The sequence below is a fragment of the Pelodiscus sinensis genome, chromosome 2 (assembly GCF_049634645.1).
Source record: "Pelodiscus sinensis isolate JC-2024 chromosome 2, ASM4963464v1, whole genome shotgun sequence".
In the NCBI taxonomy this organism is placed as follows: domain Eukaryota; kingdom Metazoa; phylum Chordata; order Testudines; family Trionychidae; genus Pelodiscus; species Pelodiscus sinensis.
The window spans coordinates 231,638,195-231,659,172 of record NC_134712.1 but is presented as its reverse complement, the minus strand read 5'-3'; the positions used below and the strand labels follow the sequence as shown (position 1 = coordinate 231,659,172).

At 43.0% G+C, this 20,978-nt stretch overlaps 1 protein-coding gene and 1 pseudogene across 12 annotated transcripts in view; one reads left to right on the top strand and one right to left on the bottom strand.

Annotated features, from left to right (window-relative positions):
- PARD3 (par-3 family cell polarity regulator) overlaps positions 1-20,978 on the top strand; it is a 677,664-nt gene that overhangs the window by 139,030 nt on the left and 517,656 nt on the right. The gene's annotated exons all lie outside the window — the stretch shown is intronic.
- Positions 18,466-20,978, bottom strand: part of LOC142827427 (E3 SUMO-protein ligase ZBED1-like) — a 54,906-nt pseudogene continuing 52,393 nt past the window's right edge.

The window sequence follows — 20,978 nt, the reverse complement described above, 5'->3', positions numbered from 1 at the left end:
CCCAAGGACATGGCGCAGGGCGATGATGCTTTTTCAGTGCACTCTAGTAATGAGACCAGAAAGTTAAAAGGGAAATGGAAGCTGTAGTGATGCTGTACTAGAAATTGTATAGCTTTTACGTTTGTTTATTGCATTATTACATCTAAATATTAATATATGGCATCATTACATCACTTTATATGGAAAATCGCGTTGTTCTGCTTTGGGAACATCTCCCACCCCAGTATTAGTGGAATTTGCCATTCGTGGTGATCTCAGAACGTATCCCCTGCAAAAGGCAAGAGCTTCCTGTATTCCTAATTGTGATGCATCCACTTTTCTGTACAAGGTAGTTCCTATGTAACAATGGCATTAACAGGGACTCATTAAATAAGATTATATAGAATGGTTGCTTTTTGTTAAAAGTAAGATCAAAATTCATCTTTTACAGGTCAGTTTTTGAATTTAGTTTTCATTACAACATAATTAGTATTCAATAAGCAGGGCTTGCCGAACCGCGGTGAGCCCTGTTCGCCAGCCGCGCTGTCCGGCAATCTGCGCATGCTCAGATCGTTCTGCGCATGCACAGATCGCCCGAACCTGGCTCTTCCGGGTTACAATCTACTCGCCTGTGGCCTGTCAATAAGCAATTGTATCTTCTATGAATTATATTTCATTTAGGGATGCAAACATCCATTAAAAAGTTAACAAATTAAACAATATTATTGTAATGGTTTATCCAGTTAACTATGTGGTCTGGGTCCTTCGGGGGTTGCTTCAGCTCGCTGGGGTCTCACTGTGTCATGGACTGCTCATTGTACCCAGTTCTCCAGTTAATTGGTTACCGAGTAAGCATACTGGTAAGGCTAATTTAGATGAAAATTTTTTTATCCCCAATTTGGATAAAACAGTCATTAGTTTTTCCACAGAAGAAATTAAAAGCTATGTTTTGAAATTTTACACTAATAATCTCATGTTTTGGGTGGTTAACAAAAGTTATTATATGTTCAAACTTGATCCCATCACACAGGCAGTGCTTTAGTATCTTGGATAAAGGGCACTAGAAAAAATAAAAAAACAATTAAATAGAAAAATATTAATCCCCTTGTTTATCATAACTGTTTTCATTTCTGTCAGGAATATTCAGCAGATGCTTATGAATCTGCCGTGAACTTCTGTTCTCTGACATTGACTTTTTAGCCCAACTGAATCCTCCCCTTTGAAATGTGGAGGCAGTGTTTCAACGGGGCAGCCACTGCACAGCTAATCCCCAGCTCAGCTGTGGTGTGCTGCCTCTTTGAAGTACCCCTCCCTCACTTTGCAGGGGCAGGAGAAGTCGACTAGTTGACAGACTATCCTATAAGCAAATGGTTATTGGATAGTCGACAAGTCCTTAACATCCTTAGGTGGGGGTAAGAAGGCTGTTGTGTGTGTAGTGGGGCTGCTACCCTTACTTCTGCATTGTTGCTGGCAGTGGCTGCCTTCACAGCTGAGAAGCTGGAGAACAGCAGCAACAGCTGCCTAAGTATGAAGGCAGAACCACCATCAGCAGGGTATGGTATTGCCACCCGTCTGCACTGCTGCTGGTGGAGAGTGCACTCAGAGCTAGGCAGTTGGATAACAGCCAGTGCTCTTTGGCTACCCACCTCCGAAGGCAAGTGTAAGGGTCATAATACTGCGACAGCCCCACCCCAAAAATAACCGTGTGACTACTCTCTCTTGCAATTCTGTTTTTGGTCAGGATTTCCAAAGTGAGAAACTATTGTCTCCCTTGTGAAATCTGTATAATATAAGCTAAAAGCACACACAGGTCCAGATTTCATGGTGGTAGGCCAGATTTCATTCATGATGTGCCTCCAGTTGCTGTAGCACCATCAAGAATAGTCAGTACAATTCCTAATCAGACTAATTGGGCCGTGGAGCTGGGGAGCCATGGCTGAGGTACACCGCTCTTGCTGTGCCTGTTGGGAGAAGCGAATTCTGCCCTGCCTCTCAGCCAACAAGTGCCAGGCAGGGGTGGGGTTTCTCCTGGGCACTTCCCTGTGTGGCAGGAAGGCTGCACAGAGTCTCTCAGTGTGGCCTTCCCACTGTGCATGAAAGTGCTCTTTTGTGGCTGGGAGGTGACCTCACACTGCACAGCAGTCCCGCCGCACAGGGAAGCGCTTTGCCGTGGTCGGAGGAGACCTCACCCTGCCCAACACTGGTTGGCTGAGGTGTTGGGCAGAACATGCCTCTCTCAATAGCTGTGGTGAGAGGGAAGGCACTGGGTGGTGTTGCCCGGCCCTCAGAGCTGCTGCGACACAGGTAGCAGCACAGGGCTAGGCGAGGGGGGGGGGGGGGGTGGGACATGCACTTGAGGCTCCAGGGGCGGGGCTAGTGCTGGGGGGTCTGGAGGTTGAGCTAGTAGTGGGGGAATTGTGGGGCAGGACTGGCACTGAGGGGTTCTGGGTACTGGGAAAATACTAGGGGCTGGCCCTGGAGGAGGTTCTGCGGGGGTTGGGTGCAGTGGGGCTCTGGAAACAGTAGGCTGGTACTGGGGGGCTCGGTGGTGGTGGGCTCTAAGGGGTGGGTAGTCTCGCACTGACGAGTTTTGGATAGGGGTTGCTAATGGGGGGCTCTGAAAGTTGGAGGCTGGCACTGGGGGGGTTTGGTACAGAGGACTCTGGGGTCAGGGGCTGGTGCTCTGGGGTAGTGGAGGGGTCGGGGGCTCTAGGGGTTAGGGCTGGGCTTTTGTCAATCTGGTAATGTTTTATTTGCATATTTGCTTATTCAGCATTTGCATAATGAATATGCAATGTTACCGGTCTGCCAAAAGATTGTGAATGGATTTGCCAGTCCCTGGAGTCAAAAAGGTTGGGAACCCCTTGTATACTCTATTTTTGTCATGCTGGCTTCTAATTTTCAATGAAAATCTCTTGAAAAGGGAAGGATTAGTGTGGGTGGGTGTGGTTGTGCATATGTACTGCACTATAAGCAAGGTGGAAATGGCACCAGTTTAAAAGGGTTTCCTGAGGACTAGCACTACTAATGAAAGTGTAGCTTTCTTCAGTTCTCGGCAAGCTGAGAAGGAGAAGTCGAAATGCAATGAGGAGGACTGGGTAAATTGTACTTGCAAAATTCACAATGTCAGAATTTTGGAAGTATGCAGTAGACTGTAGATTTTTTTCAGAAGTTACTTCCTGGCAAACTCGTAATTTTTGCAAATTACTGTGTTAATATAGTAATAGTGCATACTGTGTTCCAGTTTTGTTTCCAAGAGATGAATTGTACTAATGACGTTAATATTAAGCTATTGTTGTGCAGAGTTTAGTAAGAAAATATTTTCCCTACCAGAATTATCTTAATAGGAAGATTTAAATTTAATATAAAATAATTTCTTTTGTTGTGTCTTTCAAGAACTCGTGTAGGGTTTGTACAAAAGGTTTCCTATATATTTATGGGTATGTCCGTCTTTATTACAAAGACCTTTCCCAGGGACATTGACTGCATGCAGTGTTTACAAATAGGTTAGGTTAGTACCACTGCTTATGGCAAAATAGAGCCAATGCATTTTGGGATTCCTGAAGATGTACTCCTAGTGCACGAGTCATTTTGTTACCTGAAAAGGTAGGCTGTACCCACAAAAGCTCTATATCCGGGGTCAGCAACCTTTCAGGAATGGCTTGCCAAGATTTAATTTATTCACTCTTATTTATGATGTGCATGCCACTGATACTTTTAATAGTCAATAATAATCCTATTTACATTTTAGCAGCTTTGTTAATCTCTCTCGGTAGCCTCAAGCATGCGCCACATCCTCCTTCACCCCTCTCCTGGCCCCACATCTTCATGCCCCCAGCGTGCATGCTGGCATGGCAGCAACACCGGGACTCTCAGCCGGCTGGGAGCAGTGCTGGGGCGAGAAGGCTGGGGGGCAGAGAGCTGAGCCTGGCTGCGTGTGGTTTTGGCTCAGCCTGGCTCAGTCCCCTGGAGGTCAGGAGATGGGTTAGAGAGGGCCGATCCTGGCCATGCATGGCTTTGGCCTGGCCTGACCCAATCCCCCGGAGGCCAGGGGATAGGAGGAGAGGGCAGAGCTTGGCCTTGTGCAGCTTTGGCACAGCCCAACCTCCCCCGATGGCTGGAGGGAGAGGGCCATGCTTGCCGAGTGCGGCTTCTGGAGCAGGAGGTGGCCGCGTGCCTCTCAAAATCATCTTGCATGATGCACGCGTGCTGCATGTTGCCGACCCCGATCTATATATTTTTTGGTTAGTCTCTAAAGTGCTACAGGACCGTTGTTTTTTAAGTATTTTTGTTACAGACCAACACAGCTACCCCTCTGAGACTCCTAGTGCAGGGTGCTGTTGCTGTAGTGTAAGCAAAGACTTTTGGTTAATTTCCAAACAGTAAGATGATCTTTCTTACAATGAACCAATAAAGCTGTAATGCCCGTGGCTTCCTTTTGACCCTGGAGGATAATCGTTTGGCTCTCTTGATCCAATCAAACCTTCAAGTCGGTGTTCCCAGGTGTTCCATCCAATGTGTGTACAATACCCACAATAGCGTATGTGTATTGGTGTGTTTGAAAGAGAGCATGTGTATTAGCTGTCATCTTGGCTGATGCACTGGGGAATGAGCTGGGGATCATCAGTGCTAAAATCATCAGCTGCTTCAGCTTGAGCTGACAACACAAGCTTTTTAGTTAGGGCTATAATGGAGTCCAATCCTCTGCAGATTTGTTACAAGGAACCTATATACACACTCATCAGTGGGCTAAGCACACAGGGAGCAGTAAACCTATTGCAAGTGCAGGATGTTACAGCCAAAGGTTTCTTCTACAGTTTTAAACTTAGGCAGGGACTATATACAGTAGGAAACCAAAAACTGGTACCACTTGAAATCAATGAGAAACTTTGTGCGTTGCAGTGGAGTGATTATTCTGTTTTGACCCTTGATTTTCGTAAATTGGGATTTGTCTACACTTGGCAGTTGATCAACAAAATTGTGTTGTTCCTTGGTGCTCTATACCACTCTTCCCCAATGACAAAAGTTTTGGCACAGCAAGAACAAGTGTAGACACTGCTTTGTCCTGATGACAAAGCTAAAGCTGTTTGTGAAAGCTAGAAGTAATTTGTCAGCCAGTGTGCCAACAAACAGCATTCACTCTCACTGACTTTTTGCGATAGAGCTGTATCCACCCAGCCTTGTTCTAAAAGCTGTAGTGTAGACATGAAATAACTTCCAATTGCATTGTATTTATCCTGGCAGACTTGTTTTTTTGTTTTTGTTTTCCTAGCTAGAATTGCTGAGAGATTGTGTTAGTTTAACCTTTGCATGCTTAGGTGTAGGTGAGAGAGTTGTGTCAGGAATATAATTTTAACTTGTTCTGTTAAACTGTTGAGAAAATAGATTGAAAATTCAGATGGTAGAGAAAATAGATTGAACATTCAAACTGTTGAGAAAATAGATTGAAAATGCCTAATAAGTGAGCCATTGGCAGTAAATCACATTGTGCTTGTTAAAAATAATATCCACAAGTGTGCACATTGGCTGGTTACGTATATGTATGAATGTCTACATGCATTTGTGTAAATGGCTGTTAATTACTGCTCTAGTCAACTATATTATTAATACTTATTAATTTCAGAATATTTTTCTACAATCTTGTAACTGAAGATTTTTCCAGTTATAAACGAAAAGATGCAAACAAGAAATACAATTGCAATATGGGATTTGAAATTGAGGGCACAGTCATGTACTTTTAAGAGCAACCCTGCATATTTGGTTCTCAAAATAGATGAATCCTACTCTGAAATGACTGTCCTTCAGGCTGAGTCAAGGAGACTTTTACTTAGTTCCCACTTTACTCTGGGGTTTACTGAAATTGTAGGCCAGTGGTCCCCTGATGGAGAAGGAGAAAGACACTCTCCACATCCCCCTGGCACACCAGAGTCTAGGAGGGCCCAGGCTTGTGGATTTTGTGTTCTCCAGCTCCTCAAGCAGATGGCGGGGGCAGGAGGCTGTCGAGTGTCAGTGTGGATTCCCCAACGATGGGGTGGAGCTCTGAGCCTTGAGTGATAGATCCAGGCAAGCCAGGGGCTGCATCTGGCCCCCAGGCCTTAGGTTCCCTACTCCTGTTCTAGGCTTTAGACACTATTTTGTGGTCATGACTCTTTCCTCGCTAGCAGCACATCATATTTACAGTTTTGTCTAGTTCTGTGTGGAGGTGTGATGCCTTTATCTCTGGTTAATTTCCTGGTGTTTGGAGAAGTGAGTCTCAGACTCGCCGTGCCTTTTGTTATAAAGCAAACTTCTCTTTTTCCTGCAACACCATTTTCTGCCTTCCCCAGCAGGTTGGTATTAATGGCTCCCTGCAGTAGCATGAGCGTTAAGGAGAAAGGGGAGAGCTCTGTTTAGTACCACTGGGCAGGAAAAACAGAGTTGCCTTGCAGATGTGGGCTGTTCTCCATAGCATCCAAGAACCAGAATAAAGAAGTAGGGAAACTTGCAGTAAAGATGAGGTAGAAGAATGTAGGCTGGGGTCTTTAGAACATGAATGTTTGTCAGAAAACTACATTAAATGTAGATTTTTCTTTATAGTCAGGGGCTGAGTATGGAGTGAGATACCTCATCCCCAAACAAACTTAAAAATTCCATGTTTCCTCCCACAAATCCCATTGTAATCCAACCTGCAGTAAGAAGGTGTTTTTTAAAGAGATGAAAAAGAAGAGGAGGTGGTAAAGAGACAAAGGATGGCTGTGATCCCTCCCCTAATCAATCATATGCACGAATTTACTGTGCATCCTCATTTGTTAAATTTATAATGCCTAAGAAATCTTACAGTTCTCCTGATGTGATGCTAAATCATCATTCACACAGTATGCAGAAGGCATTGAAACAAACTTTTATTTCACTGAGCATCACCACACTTGAATTTGTCTTTGATCAGTCACCAGGTTTTTGACTCCAAGGTTTTATTCAGTACTGGAGAGATAGGCAAGAGAACAGTGTGTAAACGCAGAGTCTCCACCCTGGTTTATACCACCCACACTGTGTACCTCCACTGAGAGATTGTATGGGCCAGATGATCTGGTATTAATGACTGCAGCTTCAGGCCAGGAAAGATTGAGCACCAGCTCTTCAGTTGATGAAAAACTGGGGCGGGGGGCGAGCTCCAGTGGAGTCACTGAAGTTGGATTGTTTTCTATGCTATGCAGATCTTGCTAAATTCGATCTAGTTGTTTCAGAGGCTGTGTATTGCATCCAAGAACTAGGATGATTATCACATTTATGACATGAGATCATAGCAGTTAGGTAGGTGCCAGATGGTCCCTCACCTGCAGGGTTTAGAAAGCAAGGAAGTTAATAGAGAGTAAACTGAGGGAAGGAACTGTTTGTCTTGACTGAATCAATACAGAAAAACACAACTTAAAACTGAACTAATATTTCAAATTGTGGATAAAAGGGTATGACAGCCTCTGTACAACATTAATTTGATTAAGTGACTGACAGAATTTAGAGTCAGTTGGGCAAAGGAAGAATGACTTTCTGATGCCAAGTGCTTGTGCAAACTATTTCTCCACTGAAATGAATTTTCCCACTGAGAGAGCCAACAGCTTTATTTTCCCTCAGCTCTGTTCTGAGACTTGTCACATTACATCAGACATCTTGAAGCTTTCAAAAATGTTTTAGCGGAACAGAGTGGGACTTGTTCTATAAACTGTGTTTCAGATGATGATCTTACTAATGTTATTGACTTTAATACTTCAATGTGTTGTTAAAATTAAGATGACAGTAAATAATGCAACATCTCATTAAACAGGGCTTGGACCCTGTCAGTATACACTGTACAGACTGTTCAAAAATAAAAATTGACTCCCTTACAGTGAAGAGTGGGCTCACATAGGTGGAAATAAGAACCTCTCCTTGTTAAAAAGACCCAACATGGGACAGTTTTCAAGGACTTTGTCACTACGGGAAAGCTTTATTTTATGATGGGTTTAAAGTACATCTCTTTACCGTTAACATGTTCTTCATAAGTTGCTTGTTAGGTTTGAAATTAGTGAATAAGTTTGTTTGCAAATGAGTTGACTCTTTCACAGGCTGATTTTTTGCAACTTAGTGGCATCACAGACAATAAAATGTCAACAGGTGAATCGACTATCCATCATTCTGACCACACTGCACCTACTGTTGGACTAACCAACAGGCCACATATCCTAACCTGTTTGGGAATTATCTGAGGCACTTTCATTCCAGAGTGGAAGCCAGTGTCCTTTCTTTGCTTCCCCAAGGTTTTGTACTAAGGATGTTAAAAATCAGTTAATTGGATAATCAATTAACCTCATGAAGTCTTATTGGTTGCTCAGCTATTCTATAGTCTTTGCACTTCGGCTCCACTCCCGGGGGAACCCCCTGTCACTCCATGCTGCTGCCTCTGTTCACAGAGGCAGCAGCATGGGGTGCCAGAAGGGAGCTGGTCCATGAGAGGAGCCAGTTTAAAAACCAGCTCCCCACACAAACCAGCTGCCTATTGTCCTATTCTTCTGCCTCTCATATAGAAGCAGCAGTGTGGGCTGGCAGCAGCGCCTGTTGGGGGCAAGAGGGGCTAAGCTACCAGATCTGGTGTGAGCTGGAACTGAGCCAGACTGCCTGCCTGCCTGCCTGGCTCCTATTACACTAGAAATGCAGAGCTGCAGCCGAGGAGGGACCTGGATCTGGCACGAGTCAGGACTGAGCCAGGCTGCTGGCCAGCCCACTAAAAAATGTACTGTCAAGAAGGGGTGGTGGTTTGTAGTATATAGCATTAACCTATAAGTTTTTGATGATTAGTTATCTGGTTAGTAGATTACACTGTTGCATCCCTATTTTGTACGTATTGTTTTTTCCAGTAGTGGAGCTGCATACTTCTTAATCATATATTTCAGGTATAAAAAATGTTTTTTGTCACAAAATATCAATTAAATCCATGGAGAGCAGAACAAAACCTCACTTCAGCAAAGCACTTAAGCATGTATTTAATTTTAAGCGTCACTGGGATTGCTCACATGCTTAAATTTAAAATGTGTCCTTAAGCTCTTTATATATTTAGGTAACCATGTGACCAGGGTTGTCCCTACACGAGCGTCTGTCTTGGAGCCTAGTTGATGAATTTCTAATCTGCCAAGAGTGCTCTTTCTGGCTTTGCACAGGCTCCAGCTACCCTCCACCCTTTCCTTCAAGGTCCTGCTCTGCTCCATCTTTTCAAGTTCTGCACCCTTCCCCTGAGTTCACTGCACCCCTGCTTCCCCGCACCTACTGATGTGTCACACAGCTGATCCACCATGGGCAGGAAGGGCTGGGAGGGGCTCTGGTAGGACAGGTGCCAGTGGCTGCTCCAACCTAGGAGCATGGGGCCCCCATCTGTGAAGCATAGGGCAATCATCCTGATTTGCCCCATCCTGGGGATAGCTCTGTAGATGACCACCATTACAGTAGTCTCTGAACACCTCCTGAATAAAATTGTATCTTTATTTTTTACTACAGTATGATTTGTTTCGGGCTGGGGAGAACAGACTGTATTTTCATTAGACTTGGCATTTTCCCCAGCAACAGACACATTAGTGTGTGTGTGTGTGTGTGTGTGAGAGAGAGAGAGAGTGAGAGAGGGAGATTTCATAAAGTAGCAGAAGAAATGAAATAACAAAATTTTTCACCACGGGGAACATTTTAGAAATTCTCTTAAGAATATATTAGATTTAGCCTTGACAATACATAATCTAGTGTAGGATTTTGGATGCATTTCTTTCTGAATACTAACCATAGAGATTTTTACAGAACAATGCAGTTGAAATCAAGTGTTCTGAAAAATAATTTAGATTTTTTAAAAAAAATAAAGGTGTTTAAATGCTACAGTTGCTTCAATTTACGAGGGACGTAATTTCAATCTACCACAGTGTAAAAACAAGCATGTGGACAAGGGGGATCCAGTGGATATAGTGTACTTAGATTTCCAGAAAGTATTTGACAAGGTCCCTCATTAAAGGCTCTTAAGTAAAGTTAGTTGTCATGGGATAAGAGGAAAGGTCCTCTCATGCATTGATAACTGGTTAAAAGACAGGAAACAAAGGGTAGGAATAAATGGTCAATTTTCAGAATGGAGAGAGGTAAATAGTGGTGTCCCCAAAGGGTCCATATCAGTGTTCCCTTTAAAGAACTCCACTGCGCACTGAGTTCTGAGCCTCTGACTGGGCGGGGCTTATTAATCACCTCTGAAGCTGTGCTGCCATGCAGTTTAGAGGGAACAGTCATCCATTCTGGGACCAATCCCATTTACCTTATTTATAAACAATCAAGAGCAAGGTTACTCAAGACACGGCCCATGGACTGCATGCAGCCCACAACCTGTTTGTTTGCAGCCTGTGGTGTGGTTTGGGTTTAAATGGGGCTCAACATGTGGTCCGTGGGTGGGATCCTTTGAACATGGCCTCCACTAGGACCATGTTCCGTAATGGTGAGGCGTCTCCCATGTGGGGTGAGTACTGAAATACGCAAGCAGACAGGCTGGCTGGAATAGACGGGGACAGAGTGTCTGCATTTCTAGCCCCCAGGGAAAAGGTGCCGGAAGCACAGGGGATGCAGGCAGAGTCTGAGAAGTGATGACTGGCTTATACTTGCCACGTTTGGGTCTGGCGCCATGGCTTAAAGCTTAATCTTTGTGTTCATGCCTGTTAGTGTGAAAGAAGCTATTTGCATATATTTGCATGTATATGCAACCACACTTGAGTTGCTGCCCTTGGCATGTGCTGTGTGTGTCATTGTGGCCGCCAGAGCTTCCAAAGTTGAGTAGCCCTGATCCAGAGAAAGGCATGAACAGAGAGGTGGCAAAATTTGCAACTGATACTAAACTGGTAAAGATGGTTAAAAACAAAGCAGATTGTGAAGAGCTTCAAAAGGATCTCACAAAACTAGGGAACTGCGCAACAAAAAGGCAAATGAATTTTAATTTTGATAAATGCAAAGTAATGCACGTTTGAGAAAATAATCCCAACTATACATACAATCTGATGGAGACTAATTTATCTACAACTACTCGAGAGAGATCTTGAAGTCATTGTGGATAGTTTTCTGAAAACATCCACTCAATGTGCAGCGACAGCTTATATATATATATATATATATATATATATATATATATATATATATATATATATATATATATATATATATATAATATTTATTTATTTATTTTTTTGGACTAACAATGTTAGGAGTCATTAAAAAAAAAGGATAGGGAATAAGACAGAGAATATCTTATTGCCTCTCTATATAAATCCATGTTATACCCATATCCTGAATACTGCATACAGTAGTGGCTGTCTCATCTCTAAAAAGATATCTTGGCATTAGAAAAGGTTCAGAAAAGGGCAACAAAAATAATTACGGGTTTGGAACGGGTGCCATATGAAGAGAGATGAAAGAGACTTGGACTTTCAGCTTGGAAAAGAGGAGACTAAGGGGTGGGGATATGATAGAGGTCTATAAAATCATGACAGGTCTGGAGAAAGTGAATAAGGAACGTTATTTACTTGTTCCCATAGCATAAGAATTAGGGGTCACCAAATAAAATTAATAGGTAGCAGGTTTAAAACAAAAGAAAGCTTTTCTTCACACAGCACACACTCAACCTATGGAATTCCTTCCCAGAAGATGTTATGAAAACCAGGACTTTAATAGGGTTCATAAAACAACTAGATAAATACATGGAGATTAGGCCTATCAAGATTTACTAGCTTGAATGGGTAGGAATGGTGTCTTCAGCCTCTTTTTTTTTTTGTCAGGTGCTGGAAATAGATAACAGGAGAAGAATCACTTGTTCTGATCATTCCATCTGGGCCCATCTGACGTTGGCCACTGTTGGAAGATAGGCTACTCAGCTAGATGGACCTTTGGTCTGACCCAGTATGGTCATTCTTATGTTCTTAAACAGAAGAAGTATGATTCTGAAACAGTGTATGAAACGTGCATGTCAGTATAGCTTTCTATTCTCATATTTCAGGAAAATATTATTAGAGTAAAATATTGTGATAAATAGTCATAGAATACTGGAACTGGAAGGGGCCTCAAGATATCATCAAGTCCAGTCCCCTACCATCATGGCAGGACCAAACACCATCTAGATTACCCCTCACAGTTGTTTGTCTAACCTGCACTTAAATATCTCCAGTGATGGAGATTCAACAACCTCCCTAGGCAATTTATTTCAGTGTTTAAACACCCTGACAGGAAGTTTTTCCTGATGTCCAACCTAAACTTTCCTTGTGGCAATTTAAGATCATTGTTCCTTGTCCTATCATCAGAGGCCAAGGAGAAGAATTTTTCTTCCTCTTCCTTGTAACACCCTTTTAGATACCTGAAAACAGCTATCAAGTCCCTCAATCTTCTCATTTCTAAACTAAACAAACCTAATTCTTTGTCTTCCCTCATAGCTCATGTGCTCTAGACATTTAATCATTATTGTTGCTCTTCTCTGGACTTTCTCCAGTTTTGACCACATCTTTCTTGAAAAGTGGTGTGCAGAACTAGATACAATACTCAGGCCTGGCAAAAGGGTTTGCGAGGCCCAAGGCAGGATGCTGGCCAGTGGATGGTGAATACTCAGCATTGTATGCCTCTCCTTGCTCTAGGGCGGGGCCTGACAGTACTCCAATTGAGGCCTAATCCGTGCAGAGTAGAGCGGAAGAATGACTTCTCATGTCTTGCTCACAACACACCTGTTAATTCATCCCAGAATCATGTTTGCTTTTTTTTGCAACAGCGTCACACTGTTGGTTCATATTTAGCTTGTGGTCCACTATGACCCTGAGATCCCTTTCAACAGTACTCCTTCCTAGACAGTAGCTTCCCATTCTGTATGTGTGAAACTGATTGTTGCTTCCTAAGTGGAGTACTTTGCATTTGTCCTTATTAAACTTCATGCTATTTACCTCAGACCATTTCTCCAGTTTGTCCAGATGATTTTGAATTATGACCCTAACCTCCAAAGCACTTGCAATCCCTTCCGTATTATCTGCAGACTTTATAAGCATATACTCTACGCCAATATCTAAATTGTTGATGAAGATAATGACCAGAACTGGTGCAAAACAGACCCCTGGGTAACCTCACTTGTTATGCCCTTCCAGTAGGATTGTGAACTTTGCCTTTGTCCGTATTAAACTTCGTCCTCTTTACCTCAGACCATTTCTCTGTTTGTCCAGATCATTTTGAATTATGACCCTATCCTCCAAAGCAGCTGCAACTCCTCCCTGGAATCATCTGGAAATCTAATAATCATTCTTTCTATGACATCATCTAAATCATTGATGAAGATATTGACCAGAACCAGTCCCAAAACATCCCCCTGCGGAACCCCAGTTATGTGCTTCCAGCATGACTGTGAACCATTAATAACTATGTGAGAACAGTTATCTAGCCGGTTATGCTGCCTCCTTATTGTAGCCCCATCTAGGTTGTATTTCCTCAGCTGATTGATCAGAAGGTCATGCAAGACCATGTCAAATGCCTTACTAAAGTATAGGTATTCCACGTCCACAACTTCTTCCCTATCCACAAGACTTGTTATTTTATCAAAGAAAACTATCAGATTGGTTTGACATGATTTGTTCTTTACAAATCCATGCTGGCTGTTATCTGGAAGATAAGGACGTGATAGGTGATAGGATTACTTCCCTGGCATAGAAGTCTCTTGAAGAAAATAAGGTGATAGGTAACTGCTAGCATGGATTTGTAAAGAACAAATCATGTCAGGTTAGATAGACATTTATCAGGGGTGGTCTAGATTGTGCTTGGTCCTGCGGTGAGGGCAGGGGACTTGAGTCGATGAGCTCCCAAGGTCCCTTCTAGTTCCATGATTCTATGATAAGCTTTACACTGGGACTATTCAGTGTACAGCAGACAATGGGTCACATTCATTTTTTATATAATACTGTTGGCATCAGTGGAGTATACCAGTTATGAAATTAGCATGTGTGTATAAGCAATAGGAATATAAAAGTTTAACCAGTTGCTTAATAAGCATTAGGCTTTCTGGAATGCTTACTTGGTAACTGGTTAACCAAATGGCCAGCTACATGGTGCCAGCTGCTGGAAACCAGGTCAGGGTAGCAGGTGGGGCCCCGGCTGTGCTGCAACAGTCCCAGCGGGACAGGCAGGACCTGATCCTGGACCTAGCTGCACCGCAGTAGCTCCAGATCTCTCACCTGGTTGTGCCAGGGCCCCAGCTGTAGTGGCCCTAGTCCCAGCTGCACCACAGCTGGTGGTCTTGGTCCCAGTGGCTCTGCTGCAGGAACCAAGGTTCCAGCAGCCCTGGTCCCAGGTGTGGCAGCTCCAGTCTCAGTTGCTGCAGTTGTGGCTGCTCCAGTTTGGCATTTCCTCAGCTCCAAATTCATTTTGTTGTTAAGTCAAAATGTATTTGAAGCATTTTTTATATTCTTCAGGGGACCACTTCCTTGTTTAAATTCAAAGGCTACCTTTAGCTCCAACTATCTTGGGGTATGTCTACACTACAAAGTTAATTCGAACTAACAGACGTTAGTTCGAATTAACTTTGATAGGCGCTACACTAGCAAACCGCTAGTTCAAACTTAATTCGAACTAGTGGAGCACTTAATTCGAACTAGGTAAACCTCATTCTACGAGGACTAACGCCTAGTTCGAATTAACCAGTTCGAATTAAGGGCTGAGTGGCCACTTAATTCGAACTAGTGGGAGGCTAGCCCTCCCCAGCTTTCCCTGGTGGCCACTCTGGGCGCCAACAGGGAAACTCTCCTGCCTCCCTCCCGACCCCGGAGCCCTTAAAGGGGCACGGTCTGGCTACAGTGCCCATGCCAGGTGCAAGCCTGCCAGCACCCAGCCAGCAGACCCTGCACCTGGCGCGGCACGAACCAGCCACCCAGTGCCACCCAGGCCTCCTCCTCTTCCCGGGACCAGGCTGGCGGCTCCCGGGAGCCTGCCCGGGGCTGCAAGAGGCGGGTGCCCGCCTGGTCTAATGCAGACATCGTGGACCTCATCCACGACCTCCGCACTAGGCAGAGGAAAGTGGCCGTCTAGGGCAGGATAGCTGCCAGCCTGGCCACCCAGGAGCAGGTGTGCATGAAAATCAAGGTGGTCCAGTGAGACCCCCGACCCTGAGCCCTGAGCTTAGCATGGCCGTACTAGGGCAGACCAAAGGGCCATCTAGCCCAGTAGCCTGTCTGCTGACAGCGGCCAACAGTAGGTACCCTGGAGGGGATGGACTGAAGACAGTGACAAAGCCATTTGTCTCGTGCCATCCATCTCCAGCCTTCCACAAACAGAGGCCAGGGACACCATTTCTACCCCCTGGCTAATAGCACTCCATGGACCCAACCTCCATGACTTTATCTCACTTCTCTTTAAACTCTGTTATAGTTCTAGCTTTCACATCCTCCTGCAGCAAGGAGTTCCACAGGTTGACTATTTGCTTTGTGAAGAAGAACTTTCTGTTGTTAGTTTGAAGCCTGCTACCCTTTCATTTCATTTGGTGTCCTCTAGTCCTTCTATTATGGGAACTAATGAAGAACTTTTCTTTATGCACCCTCTCCACACCACTCAAGCTTTTATAGACCTCTATCATATTCCCCTTCAGTCTCCTCTTTTCTAAGCTGAGAAGTCCCAGTCTCTTTAGCTTCCCTTCATAGGGGTCCTGTTCCAAACCCCTGATCATTTTAGTTGCCCTCCCCTCTCCCACCCTCTCTCTTCCCGTCTCCCACCTCCTTTTCCCAGTCTCCCCCAGTTTTGTTCAATAAAGAGAGTTTCTATTTTTGAACACACGTGTCCTTTATTTTGTACATCAGGAAGGGTGGCTAGGGAGGAGTAAGTGGAAGGAGGTGAGGGAGGAATGGGGTATGAGCTCCCCGATGGGGAGGACTGGGATGGCTCTGTGGACTCCTCGGGTGAAAGCTCTCCTGCAGCCCCCCGATTGACCCTCCTCCCCAGATGGCAGCCTGTGGCAAGTGTAGCCAGGCTGATAGCCGAGTGCTGTGATGTGCCGAGTGTGGGCATTCAGGGCACTCCAAGCCAGGACTGCTTTGCTGTCCCTCATCGACTTAGACAAGCGAGCAAGGAACCCCTGATAACTGTCTGTCCGGGGTGTGGGTCGGGTCCCGTTAAGCACAGCCCTTGGCTAGCCTGAGACAGCAGCTCCACACTCTAAGTCCTAATCTGATGCTCTAGTTTTTAGTTTTTAGGTCTAGATGCACTAGTTCGAATTAACTAATTCGAATTAAGTTAGTTTGAATTAGTGCTGTAGTGTAGACATACTCTTGATCTGTTCTTATATCTTCAACAAGAAGTCCCATCCTTTTAAAGTATGGGTTATTTGTTAGACTTTACTATTGATACTGGTGGGATTTAGAGCTTTAGTTTACTCAACAAAATGCTTCTCCCCTCAAAATTTCATAATGGGTACTTGTTTCAATGTCATCAAGCTTGATTTACCAGAATAGTGGAATAACTTCAGTACAGGGTTAGGGGTAGGAGGTGTGTTTTTACTAAATGGTTTTTCAGTTACTTCTGGAATTTGGCTAATGGGGTGTTAAAGATGTATTCAAGACTCCTGCAAGTTTCTGTGTCTGTCACAAGTTAGATAAAATATATAATTGCCTACTTTTACAGCCTTGTGCAGAGATGTGTATTGTTACTTTAGCCTTACTCATCACTGGTGTTTCCTCTTTTCTCACCCTTGATTGAATTAAGGTCATTCTCCTATCCACCTTTACGAGTATAGTGAAGAAGTCTTGCGTGTTGTATTCTTCTAGGCCAAGTGTTTTTTGAGCAAAGCAGACTAGATAAAATTGAAGATAGTGCTTTTGTTGCAGAATTTCCATTTGGTTGAACAGTCTGATTGATGTCAGAAGTCAAGGAAAGCTTATCTGTATGTATTTATGGGTCTAAATGAAATAAACGGTTTAATGAGTGGAAAACTTCTGTTTTCCTTAGAAAATATTCTTCTCATGATTCTTCAACTTAACATTTCTTTCAGATCCATGTTAGCATTCCTGTATTAGCTGTGAGCATTCTGTGTACAAAGAAGCTGAACTCCCTCTTTTTTTTCATGATCAATGTTGTTTTTTTTTATAGCTATTTAATCAGACAGTGAAGAGAACCGCTGTCTGGCGATGTCACATACAAGTAATTTCTACACTGGTTTCTTGTTTATTGATCAGATCTCCCATGCAGGCTGCACTGGTGGGATAGAGCAATGAGAGCTGTAAGAGTTGAGAAAATGTAGCTTATGTGATGGAAGAGAAATATATTTTAGTTTTCTATAGAGGTCATTGAAGTTTGCAGAGACATGTCTAAGCCACATTGTGTGATATGATGTATTGTAGCAATATGCTTGCCTGGGTGTAGTGTTTGAAATTTCCAGGGTTCTTAATACAATATAATATTCATAGAATAATAGAAATGGAAGGAAACTCAAGAAGTCATCAAGTCCAGTCTTCTGCACTCATGGAAGGATCATCAGTTTGCTTCATCCTAATCTCCCTCTTTTTATTCAAGGTTCTGTTGCTGCTGCTGCTATTGCACAATAAGTGTGCTTACTGAATAGGGCAAAACTGCTCTGATATTATGCAATTGACATCAATTAATTAGGGCTGTCAAGCGGTTACAAAAATTAATTGCGAATAATCGCATGATTAATCACTCTGTTAAACAATAATAAGAATACTATCTTTAAATATTTTTGGATGTTTCCTACATCTTCAAATATATTGATTTCAATTACAACATAGAATACAAAGCATATAGTGCTCACTTTATATTGATTTTTTATTACAAAACATTTACACTGTAAAAATAAAACTTCAGTTCACCTCACTGAAGTATTGTAGTCCAAATTCCATCATTAAAGATGAACTTACAAATGCAGAATTATGTAAACAAGAATAACTTCATTTAACAATAAAACAATTTAGAACTCTAGACCCCACTAGTCTACCCAGTCCTTCTTACTTTTCAGCCAATCACTACGACAAACAAGCTTGTTTACTTTTGTGGGAGATAATGCTATGTGCTTCTTGTTTACAAAGTCACCTGTGTGAAAACAGGCATTCGCATGGCCCTGTTGTAGCCAGCGTAGCAAGTTGTTTGTGTGCCAGATTCACTAAAGATTCGTATGCCCCTTCATGCTTCTACCACCATTCCAGTTGACATGAGTCCATGCTGATGATGGGTTCTGCTCGATAACGATCCAAAACAATGTGGATCAAAGCGTGTTCATTTTTTACATCTGAATCAGATGCCACCAGGAGAAGGTTGATTTTTTTTTTGAGTGGTTTGATTTCTCTAAATTCTGTATCAGAGGATTGCTCTTCTAAGATTTCTGACAAAATGTTCCACACCTCATTCCTGTCAGATTTTGCAAGGCACTTCAGATTCTTAAACCGGGGGCGGGAAACGAGCAATTAACGTGTGTTAATTTTTTAAACACGTTAATTCTGCCTTGGATTAATCGCAGGCGTTAATGCGTGTCAGTTGACAGCCCTGAAATAAATACAATATGAGGTTTTGTATTTTTTGTGCTGTAGCTTTTTTTAGAAACCTCATATTAGTATCTTCTTTGTGGATTGTAAAATCTGTTGTGAAAGTGTTATTAAATCTAACTACATATTCTGGGTCTCCATCAGAGACTGCCATAACTTGGAACTTATGGCAGGATGTGGGTACAACTATGGAGCAGGAAGCATAGTCCCCCATCTCCCCAAGGAATTCAGTCACAAACCTGCAGGGCTCAAGTAATGTTTCTAGGTTTTGCAGTTTTTCAAACTCCTTATTTGTTGGCACTGATAGATGGTGCTTTTGAAGAGCTAATGTGGATATGATAGCGGCTTTATTGCGAAGCAGGCGCTGAATCATAGCCAATGTGAAATTCCATCTGATTGAAATATCTTGTACCAGAGGTTCTTGTTTCGGTCCATTTGCAGATTGTTGTATTCCTAACTCTGTACTGTTAGCTGGCCTGTGTTTGAAATGACCCATAAGTTTTCTACATTTTACCTGCATGTTTTCAATACCACGATCACTGAGTGCTACAGTATGTGGATCGCTGCAGACTGTGAGCAACGCATGTCATGTGTTCAAAAGGCAAGCGACTGACTGCTGCTACCATGTTATGTGCACTATCAGTATTAATTGTTGATGCCTTTTCTTGAATATTTCATTCTTTCGCAAGATCTTGAATATTCCATTCTTTCGCAAGATCCATGAAACACTCTGTCTCTCCTCAGTATGAGTTACTGTTAGAGCAAATGACTGTAGTGTCTATGCAGCATCAATCAGGTGTGCTGTGACACCAAGACAGCTATGATTGCTCAAGGATGACCAGTGATCACCAGTCAAAGCAACAGCCAGTGCATTTCTCAGAAGCTCCAACTTTGTAGTCTTCTCATTGTTGTATAGGTCATTTATTCATGATGCAATGGTTCCTCTGGAGGGCAAGGTGTATGACTGATTGGAAGATGATATTTTAATAATATATCTTTAATAATATAGCCCTCTGTCATTGACAATATTGAGTGGTCTGCAGTCCCTAGCTATCCACTTGACAATAGCATTGGTTAAAATGCTGTATTTTGTTTGATCCATGGGCTTGTAGCAACCCTGAAACTCGGTAATCGTACTCTGTCGTGGCTGGCTGGACAGGTTTGCTGGTGATGGGTTATCTGTAGTGCAAAATCAGGAGGCAAAAGCCTGCTTACCTTGTAGGTGGTACTGCAGACTTGAAAACATGAGAACACAGCAGAACTGTGTCAATCTCTGGAATAATACAATAAATTATTCTGTATAATCAATATATTTGTGTCCTATTCAAAAGAATCCTTTTTATCTTAGCCCCCACTATGGGCGGAACAGGGCTGGAAGGGGGTAGACTGTGCCATGGGCAGTGCAGTATTTGAGGGGGGGGTTTAGCCCCCACCTGCAGGTAGCACAGGGCTCAGGGATGGGGATCAGCCCCTGGGTTGGGCGGGGGGTAGACTGCACCAAGGCCAGTGCAGAGTTCGGGAGCGGGGACTCAATTCCAGAATCAGATGTGGAGGGAGGGTCAGTCCCAGACCTGGGAGGCAAAGAGACAGTGGCTTGGGTGAACTCTGCAAAGGGGGAGACAGCTTGGGCAAGCTCCCCCCCCCCTCCCGGCTGTTTTATTTTTAAAAAAATACGGTCACCAGGGAGAGGGACAGATATGTATGTCAGGATCTTTATTTCTTGTTTACTTCTGTGCTGGTGCTAGGACCATGTCTTGAGGTCTTTTTTTGTTTTTTTGCTGCTTGGTTTTTAAAATGTTAATTCTGCCCTGCGTTAATCGCGGGTGTTAACGTGTGTTAATTGACATCCCTACAATATATACAATATGAGATTTTAATGTGTGAGGAATTAGTTGGGTGATAAAATGAGGGGAAAAGCTCTTAGAAGATAGTGTGTATAAGGTGTGCTTTGCTGAAGTATGTTTTTTATAATGAATGAGCTATGGTTTTTCTGTTAGACTGCGTGTGTCTATCTACCCATCCACCCATTCACCCTGTATATACTGAGAGAGCTATAATTAATGATGTAATGCTGATTAAGTAAGTTTGATGGTGAAACAAGACTAATGACCCAGAATGACTAGACAAGTGTTGATGAAAATGAAGTTCAGGGAATGTATACACAAATCTGATAAAATATTGGAAAAAGTTGACATAGGCGTGATAAACCAGAGGTTCGAAGATTGTATAGGAGTGGTGTTTGTGGCAAGGGACTGGGGCTGTGAAAGAGGAAAGCCTGAGACTTAAATGCACTTAACTAATTACAAACTTTATTATCTACAATTTGATTATATTAAATCACTGTCTCTGATTCATCTTAGCGCAGCATGCAAAAAAAGAATATAACAAATAAAACCAATACAGCAATAATAAAAACTCCTTCTGTAGCCAATCCTTCTATGGTTATCTTTGAACAGCTGGTGGAGTTAGTCATTAATC